Here is a 15,209-nt window from a genome sequence, read left to right on the forward strand (position 1 = left end):
AGGGGGCAGACACTCAATGCAGGAGCTGCCCTCTGGTGGTCCGTGCGCTCTCACATGTGGGTGCTCTGCTCAGCCACAAGCCAGGCTGATGGCTGCCAGTACAGTGGTGGTGGTGGGAGCCTCTCCCGCCTCCTCAGCAGCGCTAAGGATGTCTGACTGCAGCTTAGGCTTGCTCCCCGCTGGCAAGTGGACATCCCCCGAGGGCTGCCGGGCTGCCAGAGGGATGTCTGATTGCCATCTTAGGCCCAATCTCCTGGGGAGCAGGCCTAAGCCAGCAAGTGGTCATCCCTGAAGGGGTCCCAGACTGTGAGAAGGCACAGGCCAGGCTGAGGGATACCCCCCAAGTGCACAAATTTTTGTGCACCAGGCCTATAGTATACATATAATAAAATATTATTCAGCCTTACAAAGAAAGGAAATCCTGACAGATGATACTACAACATGGATGCATCTTGGAGACGTTATGCTAAGGGAAATAAGCCAGTCATAAATGGACAAATGTTCTATGATTTCACTTATATGTGGTACTGAAGTAGACTGGGTAGAGTAGTCAAATTCTTAGAGACAAAAAGGAAAATGGTGGTTTCTAGGAGCTGGGTGCAGGAAGGGAGGCATGGGGAGTTAAATGTTTAATGGGTAGAGTTTCAGTTAAGGAAGATCAAAAAGTTCTGGGGATGGATGGTGATGATGATTGTACAACAATATGAAAGTACTTAATGCTACAAAATTGTACACTTAAAAATGGTAACATGTTTCATGTTATGTATATTTTATAGTAATAAAAACTCAAGTAGTTGCCCCCAAAAACCTAAAGATGTTTATGTCCTCTTTTCTGTATGGTGAATGATTTATGTACTACATATAGATGTATAAAAAAATGTTTTATTTATTTACTGTTACTGGTCTAATCTTGTTCAGGAGCTCCCCTCTCCAGTGGTATATAGATGGTTATAAGAGAAAGTTTATCTTTGCTCCTAGAAATTGGAGAAAGCATAGCCAAGTTTCAGTGCCATCCCATCCTGGTCACCTCTTTTGGTGTTTGCAGCAGAATAGCTGAGCTAGACAGGTTTCTAGAATGGCATATATTGGATGCAAGTCATTCCATTTGCTTTTTTGACATAAAATAGCATCCACTGTGGCATACAATAGGTGGATCAGTTTGGGTCTTTCAAGAAGCAGATACCACAGTGCATTTAGATGTGCAAAATATTTTATTGGGGGGAAATTCCTAAGAGGGATAAAAGGGAAAGAGCAGGATAAGCACGAGAAATATTCAGACCCCAATGCAGGTCTGACCTTTGTGGAATGAGAGAGGGAAAGAATGGCAGACTACAGTGCCATTCTAAGAAAGTTTTTGCCAGGTCAGTGGGGAAACTCTGAGCCAAAGTTACTCATTAAAGGAGTCTTGAATCCCTAAGATAGGACAGCTTTAGTATGCTTGTCATGCTCAACCATTGGCTGAGAGAAGCCTGGGAGAAGTGTAGCTTTGGTAACAATGTGGAGATGCATCCAGAGGGATATAAACTGGGGATGTCCATTCTGCTTCCTGTAAGAGGTTCTCTTGAAGAAGATCTGTGAAGAGCATCCAGTGGATACATGAGTCTAAAATGGAGGGGAGAAGTTAAAGCTAGAGATATAAATAGAACATAGCCACTATAAGGGAAACAAACAACAAACACATAGACAACTAAATATGTTATAATGTGCTAGGAAGAAAATATAAATCAGGATAAGGCCATAAAAATTGACTTTTGTTTGGAAGGGGGAGGAGATCTCCTATTTCAGATAATATGATCCTAGAAAGCCTCTCTCCAAAGGTGACATTTGAGCAGATACCTGGTTAAGGAAGGAAGCAAGCCATGTGAAAGTTTGAGTAAAGAGCATTCCAGGAGCAGGAGTAGTTAGTGAAAAGGCCCTGAGACAGGAAGGAGTTTGGTGGCTTAAAGGAACAAAAAGAAACCCAACATGTCTAGAGCAGAGTGAGTCCGGAGGGGGGCGGGGGGCGGGGGTAGTGGAGATATAAAAATTGTAGTCAGCTCTAAACAGGGCTCTTATAGACCATGGTAAACAGTTTGGGTTTTATTCTGTGACTAGTGACCCGGTGCACAAAATTCGTGCACATTAAAAGGGAATTAGAGGAAATATTTTAATATTGCTATTTGCTCTTTCTCTATAATAGAAGTGTCAGAGATGAAAGAAAATTAGTAAAATGTATATGAAAATTTCCTCCTGTCAGAGTCTGGGGTGCACCACGGGAACCAGAGTCAAGTCCCCGCCCACCCACATGCACCTCGAAATTGCGCAAGATCCAGACCCAGCCAGCCCCACCCCCATTGGGCTAGATCCAGACTCGGCCGGCCCCACCCCAGTCAAGCCCTGCCGGGTGGGGGGATGTAGCCTCAGGTCGCCTGGCCCAGCGCCGTGGCAGGAGGCACAGCCTGAGGTCCCCAGGCCCAGGCCAGGTGTGCGCCTTGAGGTCCCCCAGCCTGGGCTAGGGCAGGGGGCATGCCTTTAGGTCCCTGTGAAGCCCCACCAGGGTGGGGGTGCACCCTAAGGTCCCCCATCAAGCCCTGCTGGGAGGGGGGCACAGCCTGAGGTCCCCTATCAAGCCCCACCAGGCGGGGAGCATGGCCTCAGGTCCCCTGACCCAGTGCCGGGGCAGGGGGGTAGCCTGAGGTCCCCCATCAAGCCCTTCTGGGTAAGGGGCACAGTCTGAGGTCCCCCGCCAAGCTCCACCAGGTGGGGGACATGGCCTGAGGTCCCCTGTCAAGCCCTGCCAGGCGAGGGGCACTGCCTGAGGTCCCCCAGCCTGGTGCCGGGGCTAGGGGCGTGGTGTGAGGTGCCCCATCAATCCCTGCCTGGCAGCAGGCACGGCCTGAGGTCCCCCGTCAAGCTCCACTGGGCAGGGGATGTGGCCTGAGGTCCCCTGGCCTGGCACTAGGGTGGGGGGCACAGCCTGAGGTCCCCTGTCAAGCCCCACCAGGTGGAGGCTGCAGTCTCAGGTCCCCTGCCCTGGCTCAGCGCCATGCAGCCTCAGGTCCCTGCTGATTGTTTGTTAAGGCTTATTACGGGAACTCAGCCTCTGCTGTGGGCGCAGCCATCTTGTGTTACAGAATCCCTGCCTCCTCTGTGGGCGCAGCCATCTTGACCATTACAGTGTGATGGTAAATTTGCATATTCCCTCTTTATTAGATAAGATGGGAAGTCATTAACGGATTTCAGGCAGGGCACATGATCTGTTTTAAAATCATTGCTCTGCTTTGCAAAGAATTGACTGAGGATCATCTGAGTGGATGACTATTTGAGAGAGGGATTATGGAGACCAGTTAGGTGGTTATTACAGTATACCCAGCAAGAAGAGATGGCTTAACTAGGATGGGAATGGTGAAAATGAAAGGAAGTAATTAGATTTGTGACATGTTTTAAAGATAAAGGTGTCGGAACTTGCCAATGGATTGGATGAGCAGTAGGGGATAAAGAGAGGAGCCTATAATGATTCCTAGGTTGGGAGCCTAAAAACACTGGGTGAGATCAATAAGAAAGAGGGTAGGGCCCTAACCGGTTTGGCTCAGTGGATAGAGTGTCAGCCTGCGGACTCAAGGGTCCCAGGTTCGATTCCGGTCAAGGGCATGTACCTTGGTTGCGGGCACATCCCCAGTAGGGAGTGTGCAGGAGGCAGCTGATCGATGTTTCTCTCTCATCAATGTTTCTAATTCTCTATCCCTCTCCTTTCCTCTCTGTAAAAAATCAATAAAATATATTTTTTTAAAAAGAAAGAGGGTAGGGTTTTTCTTTTTGGTGGTGAGGTAGTAACCAAAGGTCTGTACTATATCTCTGTAAATATACTAAAACCATTAAATTTTACACTTTAAATAGATGAATTGTACAATTTGTGAATTATCTCTATATATAAAGAGCCAGGGGCCATCACAACTGAACGGATGATCTAACAGGCTGAGTGGTGTGACAAGGCCAGAAGGGGGGTTATTAAGGGATGACCAAACAACTGAGCAGCAGGCTGTGTGGAGCGCCCAGGCAGGCAGGAAGGTTAGTGAGGGGCAACCAAACGACTGAACAAGCAGGCTCCATGGGATGACCAGGCAGGCAGGGGTGTTAGTGAGGGACGACCAAACGACTGAACAGCAGGCTGCATGGGGCAAGCAGGCTGGCAGGGGTGTTAGTGAGGGACGACCAAATGACCAAACAGCAGGCTGTGTAGGGTTACCAGGCTGGCAGGGGGGCAGTGAGGGGTGACCAGGCCAACAGAGGGGGGGCAGTTGGTGGCAACAAGGCCAGCTGGGGGGCAGTGAGGGGCAACCAGGCCAGCAGTGGGGGCAGTTGGGGGCAACCAGGCTGGCAGAAGGGGCAGTGAGGGGCAACCATGCTGGTGGGGGGGCAGTTGGGGGCGACCAGGTTGGCAGGGGGCAGTTGGGGGCAACCAGGCCAGCAGGCAGAGGTGGTTAGGGGTGATCAGGCTGGCAGGGGCCAGTAGGAGCAATTAAGCAGGCAGGCAGGTGAGCAGTTAGGAGCCAGCAATCCTGGATTGTGAGAGGGATGTCCAACTGCCAGTTTAGGAGGATTGGGCCTAAACTGGCAGTTGGACATCCCCCTAGGGGTCCTGGATTGGAGAGGGTGCAGGCTGGGCTGAGGGGACACCCCCCCCCCCCCGCACAAATTTCATGCACCAGGCCTCTAGTTTATAATAATAAAAGTGTAATATCCTAATTAGACTGGATGACCTTACCAATGAAGCCAGGGCTGCAAGGGAAGCCCAGGTCCTGGGTGCCTGCTGGTGGCTGGAGAGAAACCTGGGTCCCAGGTGCCAGAGGGAAGCTGGTGCTGACCGTAGCCAGGGATTGAACCTTTAACCCAGGTATGTGCCCTTGACTGAAACTCAAAACCATGACCCTTAGGTGTGCAGGCTGATGCTCTAACCACTGAACACACTGGCCAGGGAAACACTTTACTAATTTTAATGCTGTCGTTTAGAAAGACTGAGAATGAAAAGTAAGACAGGAAGTCTGTATTGAACTTAAATTCTTGTTGATGTAGGAAATGTCCAAACCTGTAGAGAATTTTTTTGAGTTCGAGCCAAACTGATGACAACTGCTGGGAAGCAAAGTGAGGTGAGAAAATATTCTAGACAATGGCAGTTTTACCACTTATTTTATACATCAGAGTCGAAGGGGAAAATGTAAGGGGCTGCATAAAATCCATTTGTGATGGAATAGTGAGGCAGGAGAAAGCAAAGCAGGGAAATCTCTGGGATTGGATTAAAGTAAAACAAATAGACATATAGTTCTTTTACATAGGTAGATACCAGATAGTTAATAGTTAACAATTAACACTATAACAACAGCAATAAGGGGCTCTGTGGTCTCCTGCTGTGGTAGGAGATTGTGCCCTGAGGGGTCTGCAAAAAGGAAATTATCCTGACATTCCAATAGTATGTTATCCAAGATGCAAAAAGATAGTAGAAGGGTTCCATTAAGGTAAAGATTGACTTTTGTCAAGAAATATACCTGCCTTGGACATGACTACCTGCCATTACTCACTTTTAGCCAGAAAGTTTTAATTTCAGACCATTGTATGTGGTTACTTTTGGTCTCTGAGTTTGTAAGGCCCGCCATGCAGGCCTCCCCTGAGCTTATGCGGCCCCTTTTTTGTCCACATTCTTATTCATGATAATAACCAGTGATGCAGAATTGTCTAGGGAACTAAGGAAGAGAGAAACTGAAAATTTCTGAGAATCTACCAGGGCCACAGGATACATATGTGCATATTCTCATTTAAACATCACAACCATCATAAGAGACACCATAAAATATAGATAGAATTATCCTTATTTTACAGATGTAAATCATCAAGGCTCAGGGAGGCTAAGGAACTTGCCTGAGCCTGGTTTTCTTATGCTTCCTTGGGAATGCGAAGGCTGACTGAATATTGATGGGCAAAGTTCACCTGGGGTATGATTAGCTTTATGACATTACATTGAGTCTCCACACATACTGAGTGTTCAGCATTCCTCTGGGAAAGAGCAGAGAGGAGGCCAATCAGCAGGCGCCTATCTGCCTGGATGATGGGAATGTACTCATTTATAATTCTGTCTTTTAAGACACCAGTATTGCTGCTTAGAGACCCCATCTAGCCTTGCTCTCTTTTTTATTACATTTTCTTGCAGGAGACTTTTTTTTCCTGCCAGCCCTAGCCCAGACCCTGTCTTTTAAAACCCCATTCAGTGGCTTCTCTGGGTTTTTTTGTTTTTGTTTTTTTGGAGGGGTTTCTTAAATTTCCCTTTTATTAGGGTCAGAAGGTCATTCCTTATTGTTATATCTTCATATTGGATTAACTACATCACCAGTTCCTTTCTTCACCAGCTCTTTGAATTAATTATGAAGGAGAATTTTCACATTTTAGAGACAGAGAAACCAAGACACAGTGTCAGACATGAACTTGTTTGTGGGATGTTTGCTAATACTAGGTCTCAGTTGTGAATGATCAAGGGAGTGAAAAATCCTGACTTAACTTCCTGTGGGAGCACTCCTTCATCTTTAGTGCATGGATAAGAATCAAAACAGGTTACCACTTGTATTGGCCAGCATGTAATTAATTAGAATGAACTATGGCTTAGACTTGGAGCAGGGTTCCTAAGCCCCTTGCTAAACCCAGCCTTAACCCTTTAGTTGCTGGATCATGGGAAGTATAATGCAAGCCAAGAAGGTTTGGACAAGCCAGTAGGGTTAGTAGGGGTCTTAGAGAAGTAACTACTAACCAAACAATATGATAGAATTTCAAGGACTTCACAACTGGAAGAGTCACATTGAGACAAGCCTTCCTTAGTGGCTATACATGCTGTCTAGGTGTGTTTATTGTCAGAAATATTGCCTGAGTGTGTTTACAGTCGGAAAGTAAGCAGGTTAATAATTTTCTCTTTAAAAAGCCTCAAAGACATGAACTATTTTTAAAGAGTGGTCAGTGTTGCATTATGTCCATTCTCTCCTCATTCCAAAGTAAAAGGATTATTAAGTTGAGTACATGGTCACCAAGCTTAAAAGTACACTCCCCAGGCTTAATTGCAGCTAGCTGTGGTCATGTGGATTAAGCTATTGCCAATAGGATGCAGCTAGAAGAGATTTGAAGAACCTTCTGTTCAAACTTTTAAAAGGAGAGAGGATATCCTCTGCCTACTTTCTTCATCCTGCTATTTGGTTCTTAAATATTGTGGAGAGCCATTCTGAGCTATGTGGACAAGGGAAATAACCTAAGATTGATTGAGCCACAAGATAGAATGAGTCTGGATCCCTGGACAACCTCATGCAGCAGAGTTGCCATGCAGCCATGAAGCCTGGACTGTCTCCAGATTGTAATATGAAGAGAAATAAACTTTGATTTGTTGAAGAAATTGTCAATTTGGGTCTCTGTTACAAAGAGCCTAAACAATACAAAAAATATGAGTGTATTGTGGGTTTCTCTCTTTGATACTCTTTTGATTCACCTGAGCCATATATATGTATACATATTTCTTTCTAACTATCAAGTTGAGAGGTGATGCTAGAAAGCCACAGGTGCTGAGATATGATATTGATTTTAAGTCTATTGTACCCTCCTATTCCTTTTCCACTCAATACCACTTCTGAGGTGTACATTAGTCACTCTTAGAGGTTATGTTGATCATTTAGACCTCTTTTGGATTAGGAAAATGATATTAATGTACCACACTGGAAGTGAAATGGAACAGACCTTAACTTTAATTTCTATAGTCTGTAGTTCAAACAGGGACATATTCTCCTTGAATACTAATATTCCCATTAGAAGAAGGTAATACAACACAACATGTGGAGCAGTGGGAGAGGAAGAGGCCACCTTTGCAGCCAGCCAGGTCGAATTAGCCCTTGCAGTCAGTCACTGGAGTGAGAGAAAATAATATTGGAATAGAATGTCTGTTTGACCAAATTGGGAGTAGAATTAGTAAATCTCTACATCAAATAGTAGCCTGATACCTGTTAGAATTAATACATACTTTGCTGAAGAGAAGGTACTTGTTCCCTAAACCAATCTATCCTATGTCATAATTAACAAAAGTTAAAAAAAAATGAGATGGTAAAATAACATAGAGCAAGATCTTTTCTGTCTGGTTGTAAAATTTAAGCTGTAGTGCCAGAACTATTTATCAAGAGTTTATTGTAAGGCCTGGCTAGCTTGGCTCAGTGGTTAAGCATCGATCTATGAACCAGAAGGTCGTGGTTCAATTCCTGGTCAGGATACATGCTAGGGTTTCGGGCTCCACCTCGGGTGGGGGATGTGCAGGAGGCAGCTGATCAATGATTCTCTGTCATCATTGATGTTTTTATTTCTCTCCCTCACCCGTCTTCTCTGAAGTCAATAATAGTATTTTTTAACTTTATTATAAGATTTCAGTCAGGAATTATGATTTAATTAGCTAAATCTAGTGAATCATAGGGCAAGAACCTGGCCTGCAAGTAGCCACAATTGTTTCCCAATTTCCTTAACATTTATGTGATCTCATTTAATGCTCATAACAACCCTGTGAGGTAAATACTATTATACCCATATCATATATAATGAAATTAAGGCCTGAAATGGTTAACCTCAAAATTACCCCCAGCTAGTACTGGGAAAGAGCCAAGACTTGAACCCAAGTCTGCATTCCATGTAAGCATAAGCTGGAAGTTAAGTTCCACATTAGAAGTTAATTTGTGAAGGGCATGGGATGAGGGAAGATCTCCTTGCACAAGCTATTTCACCTCTTGAGTCCTGAACTTTGAGTCAAACCATTCACTGGAGACCTGTTTTCCCAAAAATACTCAATTTCTTATGAGTCTTGGGATCTGAGTGACAGGTATCAAGGAAAATATTTTAGGTTTAGTGGGGGTGCTTATCTGATATGTAAGTAAAAAATCCAGCAGCATCAGAGAGAAGGCAAGTGTCTGAATAATCTACAACTTACACCATTAGCTAGCCTAGAAAGATAAATGACTAACTCCAGATGTTTGGAGCTCATCTTGGGGAGACAGATACCTGATTAATAGAAAATTTTATTCCAGAAAACAGCTTTATTTCTAGGCATAAGGATTGCTTATGGGGTTTCCAGGAAGTGCTCTTCTCCTTTCAGGGAAATCTACAGAGTCTTTAACAATCTTTTCAGCACTTTTCTTTAATTCCATACACTTTAATATGAAAGTAAAGATAGAAAAACCCAGTGTTAACATGAATTACAGACATCAGAAGAGAAAGAGGGAAAAGCCTGTCAGGTTTTTTTGTTTTGCTTTACTTTGCTTTGCTTTGCTTGGTTTTGTTTTGTTTTGTTTTGTTTTGTTTTGTTTTGTTTTGTTTGTTTGTAAGTTTAAGGTAAGAACTTCTGCCCATTCAATATGGAATCAGGTCATACTGTATGCCTCATTAGTGATTTGGGGACTTGGGGTTCAAGGTGAGTGGACTAGGCTTCTTTCCTCTGAGACCTGATGAGAAAGATCTGTTGTTGGGGTACTTAGCTCACCCTAGTGATTTAACAACAAATAACAGTGAAGGAAAAGGTCCCTGAGGGAGGCAAGATAGAATTTGAAAAAAACAGTCTGAGTTTATAAAACAAGTCTCTGGGGTAACAATCAACTCCTGTGCATATTCACCCTCAAACACACATGCCAAGCCAAAGTCTAGTGAAGAATACAGTGTCTGCAGGTCAGTACCACAAAATTACTACACCATGGAGAATATTATGAACACCAACAATCAAATTAAGCAATTTTTTCATTCATTCATTAATCAAACATTTGAGTGCAATTCCAGTTGTTCTCTAACTATAATGTACATCAGAATTTCTTTTTCTAGTCAGTCATCTGTCATATAATCACTGCCTATTATCAACCTCGCCTAGCATGGTTGCTATGTAGTTAGAATTCACTGAAAGTCTCAGATTGACTATTTGTTGATTTACCTGGGTATCTATTAAGATGCTGTTAACTGTGAGTAGCAAAAAACCTTTGCCCCTTTCTTAATCAGGTAGTTTGGTTTTGTATTGTTGAGTTGTACTTGATGACATTTGAGATGGGAAGATTATCATAGGGAATCTGGGTGAGCCCAATGTAATCACAAGGGTCCTTTTGATAGGGAGGCAGCAGGGTCAGAGTGAGAGAAGATGTTACAATGGAAGTAAAGGTCAGAGTAGTATGGGGCCAGGAGCCAAGAAATATGAGCAACCTCCAAAAGCTAAAAAAGGCAAGGAATAAAATTCCCATTAGATTTTCCTAAAGGAATGCAATTCTGCCAACACTTCATTTTAGTTCTCTAAGATCCATTTCAGACTTCTGATTTTCAGAACTAGAAGATAATAAATTTGTGTAGCTTTAAGCCTCTCAGTTTATGGTAATTTTTTACAGCAGTAACAGGAAACTAATACACTATCTTATTAAGTTAGAGCAGCCTTCAGGGTTTGTTGATTCAGCACTTTTAAAATGTCATCAAGTACAACTCAACAATTTTTAAAAAAACGAATTGATTTAAAAAGGGGCTAAGGACTTGATTAGGCATTTATCTAAAGAAGATATGCAAGATTTTCTTTATATATTTTAAGGTATTCCTAGGTTGGGTGTATATATGTTTACATAGGTTATATCCTCTTGCTAGATCTATCCTTTCAGTATTCTTTCTTCTTAAAGAAGGTCCTTTAACATCTCTTGCAATACTAGTTTAGTGGTAATGAACTCCTTTAGTTTTTTTGTTTGTTTGTTTTTTGTCCAGGAAGATCATTCTTTCATCTTCAATTTTAAATGATAGTCTGTTGGGTAGAGTAGTCTTGGGTGTAGGTCCAGGCTTTCAATCACTTTGAATATTTCATGCCAATCCCTTCTGGACTGAAGTGTTTCTGTTGGGAAATCAGCTGACAGCTTTATGGGAGCTCCCTTGTAGTAACTGTCTTTCTGTGATGTTTTGAAAATTGTCTCTTGGTCTTTAACCTTTGCCATTTTAATTATGATGTGTTTAGTGTGGGCTCTTCGGTTTCATCTTGATTGGGACTCTCTGGGCTTTCTGAACCTGTGTGACTTTTTTCTTCCTGAGGTTAGGGAATTTATTAGCCATTATATCTTCAAATGGGTTCTTGATCCCTTGTTAACTCTCTTCTCTGTCTGGCACCCCTGTGATATAGATGTTGTTCAACTTGATGTTGGCCCACATGTCCATTAGACTTGACTTTCTTCATTTTTAAAAAATTCTCTTTTCTTTTTGTGCTCTGCTTGGGTGCTTACTGTCATTTTGACCCCTAAATCGCTGATTGAATCCTCTGATGTATCTAACCTGCTATTGATGTCTTCTAGTGTATCTTTATTTCAGATATAATATTCTTCCTTTCGGACTAGTTCTTTTTATGGCTTCTCTGTCCTTTTGAGTGCTTACTATCTCTTCATTTAAATTCTCATTGAGATCATCCATTCTTCTTCTAAGGTCCTTGAGCATGCTTATAACCACCGTTTTAAACTCTGCATCTGGTAACTTGATTGCCTCCATTTCATTTAATTCTTTTTCTGGGGATTTCTCTAGTCTTGCATTTGGGGCTTATTTCTTTGTCTTCCCATTTTGACTGCCTTTTTGTGTTTGACTCTGTATATTAGGTAGATCTGCTATGACTTCCTAAGCTTGTTCTGGTGTAGTTACCTTGTGGGTCTCAATGGCACAATCTTTTGGATCACCTGAGCTAGGTGCCCCAGAAATGTTTCTTTTGGTGTGGGTTATGTGACCTCTCCAGCTGTAGTTGAGTCTTGAATGCTTTTGGCTCATTCATAGGTTGAGTTTGCCCTCAGGTTGTGTGACTATAAGATTAGACCCAATTCACTATATATTAGTCCCTGTTCAGGCCCTGCCTCTTGAGACATAGTTGTTCCCAGCCTGGTTTGGTGGCTTCCAGAACCTTTGGCTGTGTCATTTGTATGGCTAGTTGGTTTGAACTCTGGTGAGGTTTAAGCTCACCAATGGTTGTGTTTGTTTTGGGCCCACTTGTAGGGGGTTCCCATGTAGGTCTTTGTAATATATTGTGTGTAACCAGCCTCGGGCTACCTGTTTGGAGCTTTCATGCTGTTCACTGATTGTGGCTATGTCTACTAGGCCTTAGTGTGGATGGGGGAGGCCAAGCTGTGTACAATGGTCAGTTTCCTGTTGCTCTGAGCTGGGGGCAGATCAATAAAATGTCCAAGGCTCTCTGAGGTTGGTGTCTACCTGTTGGCTACTCTACCACCTCCTGAGGTTGCCTGGATTTCCTCCAGAGCCTTTTGAAGAAAGACTATAGAGGGGGCCTAAGCTGCCCACACCCCTCTGCCCCTTCAGGATGGCATCAGCTCAGTAGGGTGGGGAAACTGGGGTGGGAGGACAAGGCTAGTGAATCCCCTTCTTGGGGGCAGCATGGTCAAGTAATCAATGAGGAGAATGTGGCCCCTACTCCAGAGCCATACCACTTAGTCTCCGCTAGAGTCTTCAACTCCAGCTCTTCCAGGAGGATCACTTCACCAGATCAGGTTGGGTGCATCCAGCTGGCCCCACTGCAAGAGCAAGTTCAGCAGGGCAGGGCATCCAAGACTTGGGAAAACAGAACAAGAAAGTCTTTCATTGCAGATGGCACTGGCCAAGCATGTGGGAGAGGAGGAAGCTCTTGAGAGATATTCTCTTCCTTCCATGAAATTGAACTCAGCAGCATGGGGCCACCAGGACTTTGGATAACAAATCAAGATAGTCTTCCATTGTCAGTAGAGCTGGTCAAGCCCTCAGGAGTGGAGCAAGCTCAATGTCTTCCATTAGATGCTTAGCAGTGCCTTCTCGAGCCATGGACTGCCTCCAAAGGTCCCAGCTCTGAGCAGTGTTCCCCTTTTCCCACTGAGCTGAGCTCAGCTGGATGGGGCCACCAGGACTTGGTAAAACATATCAAGACAGTCTTACATTAGGGGTGGTACTGGCCAAGCCAGCAACTGCACGGGAATGAATGGGCCCGATTCCAAAGCCTCACAGCTCAATGTCTGTCTGAGCGTCTGCCTATATTTTTTACAGAAAAAAAAGCATACCAAAACTCCCTAAGTGCAGACAACAATCCTTTCTGCTGGACTCAAACTTTGGGGTTACTGTCACCAGTATTTGGAGGATTGGATTAATGCACTCCCAACACCAGTGCTATAAGAATAGCAATGCTCAACCCTGGAAAGATGATGCTTTAGGGAGGTTTGCGATGCTGACTCAGGACTGGGACTGCAGTAGCCAGTCCTCCAGATCTCTCTCCGAGGCCATGTTACCAAGATCTTCCCTGTATTATTCCCATATGCCCTGATTCGCCATCCCTCTACCAGAGCCACAGGTGAGTGCCTGAGAGCAAGCTCCTATGTGTTGGCTCTTTAAGAGAGCACCTGGGATTCAGGCATACTCCCTCCAGATGCTATGCAAACTCCACTTATTGGCCCTCGTGCACTAGGTTGGGGGTCCTAGCATGGGGTTAAGACCCCATGCTTCTCAGTGGGGACTTTTGAAGCTGAGATAACGCTCTAGATTCTGGAGGGGTCAACCCTCACTGTGTCTCTGCCCTTCTTACCAGCCTCTATGTTGCTTCTTCTAGAAATCCTTTAATATAATACTCCTCTTCAGTTGTACAGTTGGTCATTGTGCTTGATTGAATCTGGTTTGGCACAGGGAAGAAGTGAGTGTAGCTTACACCTACTCTACAGCTATCTTGAAAAAAAAAATAAAACACTCCTCTTTATATTCACTCTATTCCCATCCAACCAGAACTTACCCTGAATTCTACTACCTTTATCTACACTTTCTTCTTTTTCCTTGTCAAGCCCCAAATCAAATGCTGTTTCCTCAACAAATCCTTTCCTTCTACCACATCCCTTCACCTACACTCAAAGACCATCCAAAAGTTCTCTCCTTTTCTGAATTACCACAGCACTAGGTGTAGCCTGTATATAGTTATTAGAGTGGGGGGTTATAGCTGCAATTACTAATTTACATCCTTGCGGACAGGTACCCAAACTTCTTTCATAGTCCTACCTAGCAGGTTGAGGTGCTCATGGTAGGGATTCAGTTGTGTAAGGAATGAATATTAGTGAAAATTAAGAATGAAAGTTTGAGAAGAGATAAGTCAAAGAACTTATGTACTTACATGCATAGCCCATGGATATGGGCAATAGGGTAGTGAAGACCTGGAGGTTGGGTAGAGTCTGTGAGGAAGGAGTAAAATGGTGGGGGAAATGGGAGATATCTGTAATACTATCAGATTATATTTTTGTTTTTGGTATATATTTAATAAAAAATACCATCAAAATATACATATTACAAATATTTTTTTTAAAAAAAAGAATGAAAGGTAAAGCAAGGCTGGTGAGAGGGTTTTTATTTGATGAGAGAAAAGTTCACAGAGGATTTTGATCACAGGAAAGCTATCACAGAAGTTGTGTTTTTAGAATAATGAAGAGATGAACATCTCCCTATGGTATAACATTAGCTCTGTGACTTTGGGGCAAGGACACTTCCTAAATAAATAGCTTTATTGGGATATAATTTATATACCACAAAGTGTAAAAATTCAATGTTTTTAAAATAAATTCAGTGTCTTGAAACCTTCACCACTATCTAATTCCAGAATATCCTTTTTTTATATTTTATTGATTTTTTTACAGAGAGGAAGGGAGAGGGGATAGACAGTTAGGAACATGGATCAGCTGCCTTATGCACATCCCTACTGGGTATGTGCCCCGCAACCAAGGTACATGCCCTTGACCAGATTCTAACCTGGGACCCTTGAGTCCGCAGGCTGACACTCTATCCACTGAGCCAAACTGGTTAAGGGCAAATTCCAGAATATCTTAATTACTCTGAAAAGAGCTCTCATATGCATTAGCCATGACTCCCTGATTTCCAAAAACTGCCATCCTATTTGATGTTAGACAAGTTCCTCACCTTTCTGTCAGTCTTTTAGTTTGTAAACTGGGGATAATAATAGTACCTACTTTATAGGGTTCTTGTAAAAATTGAATGAATTAATTCATATAAAGTGTTTGGGAACGTGCCTGACACATAGCATTCAATAAATGTCAATCATAATGAGAGCATCATATAGAAGTACTTTAAAGACCTATATTCAGTGGCATTTATAATCTAATATTTATGACATGACCTTTGGTTTGCATGATTTGAGTAAGTCAAGTATATGTTTG

The sequence above is a fragment of the Myotis daubentonii genome, chromosome X, assembly GCF_963259705.1.
Source record: "Myotis daubentonii chromosome X, mMyoDau2.1, whole genome shotgun sequence".
NCBI classification, from domain to species: Eukaryota; Metazoa; Chordata; class Mammalia; order Chiroptera; family Vespertilionidae; genus Myotis; species Myotis daubentonii.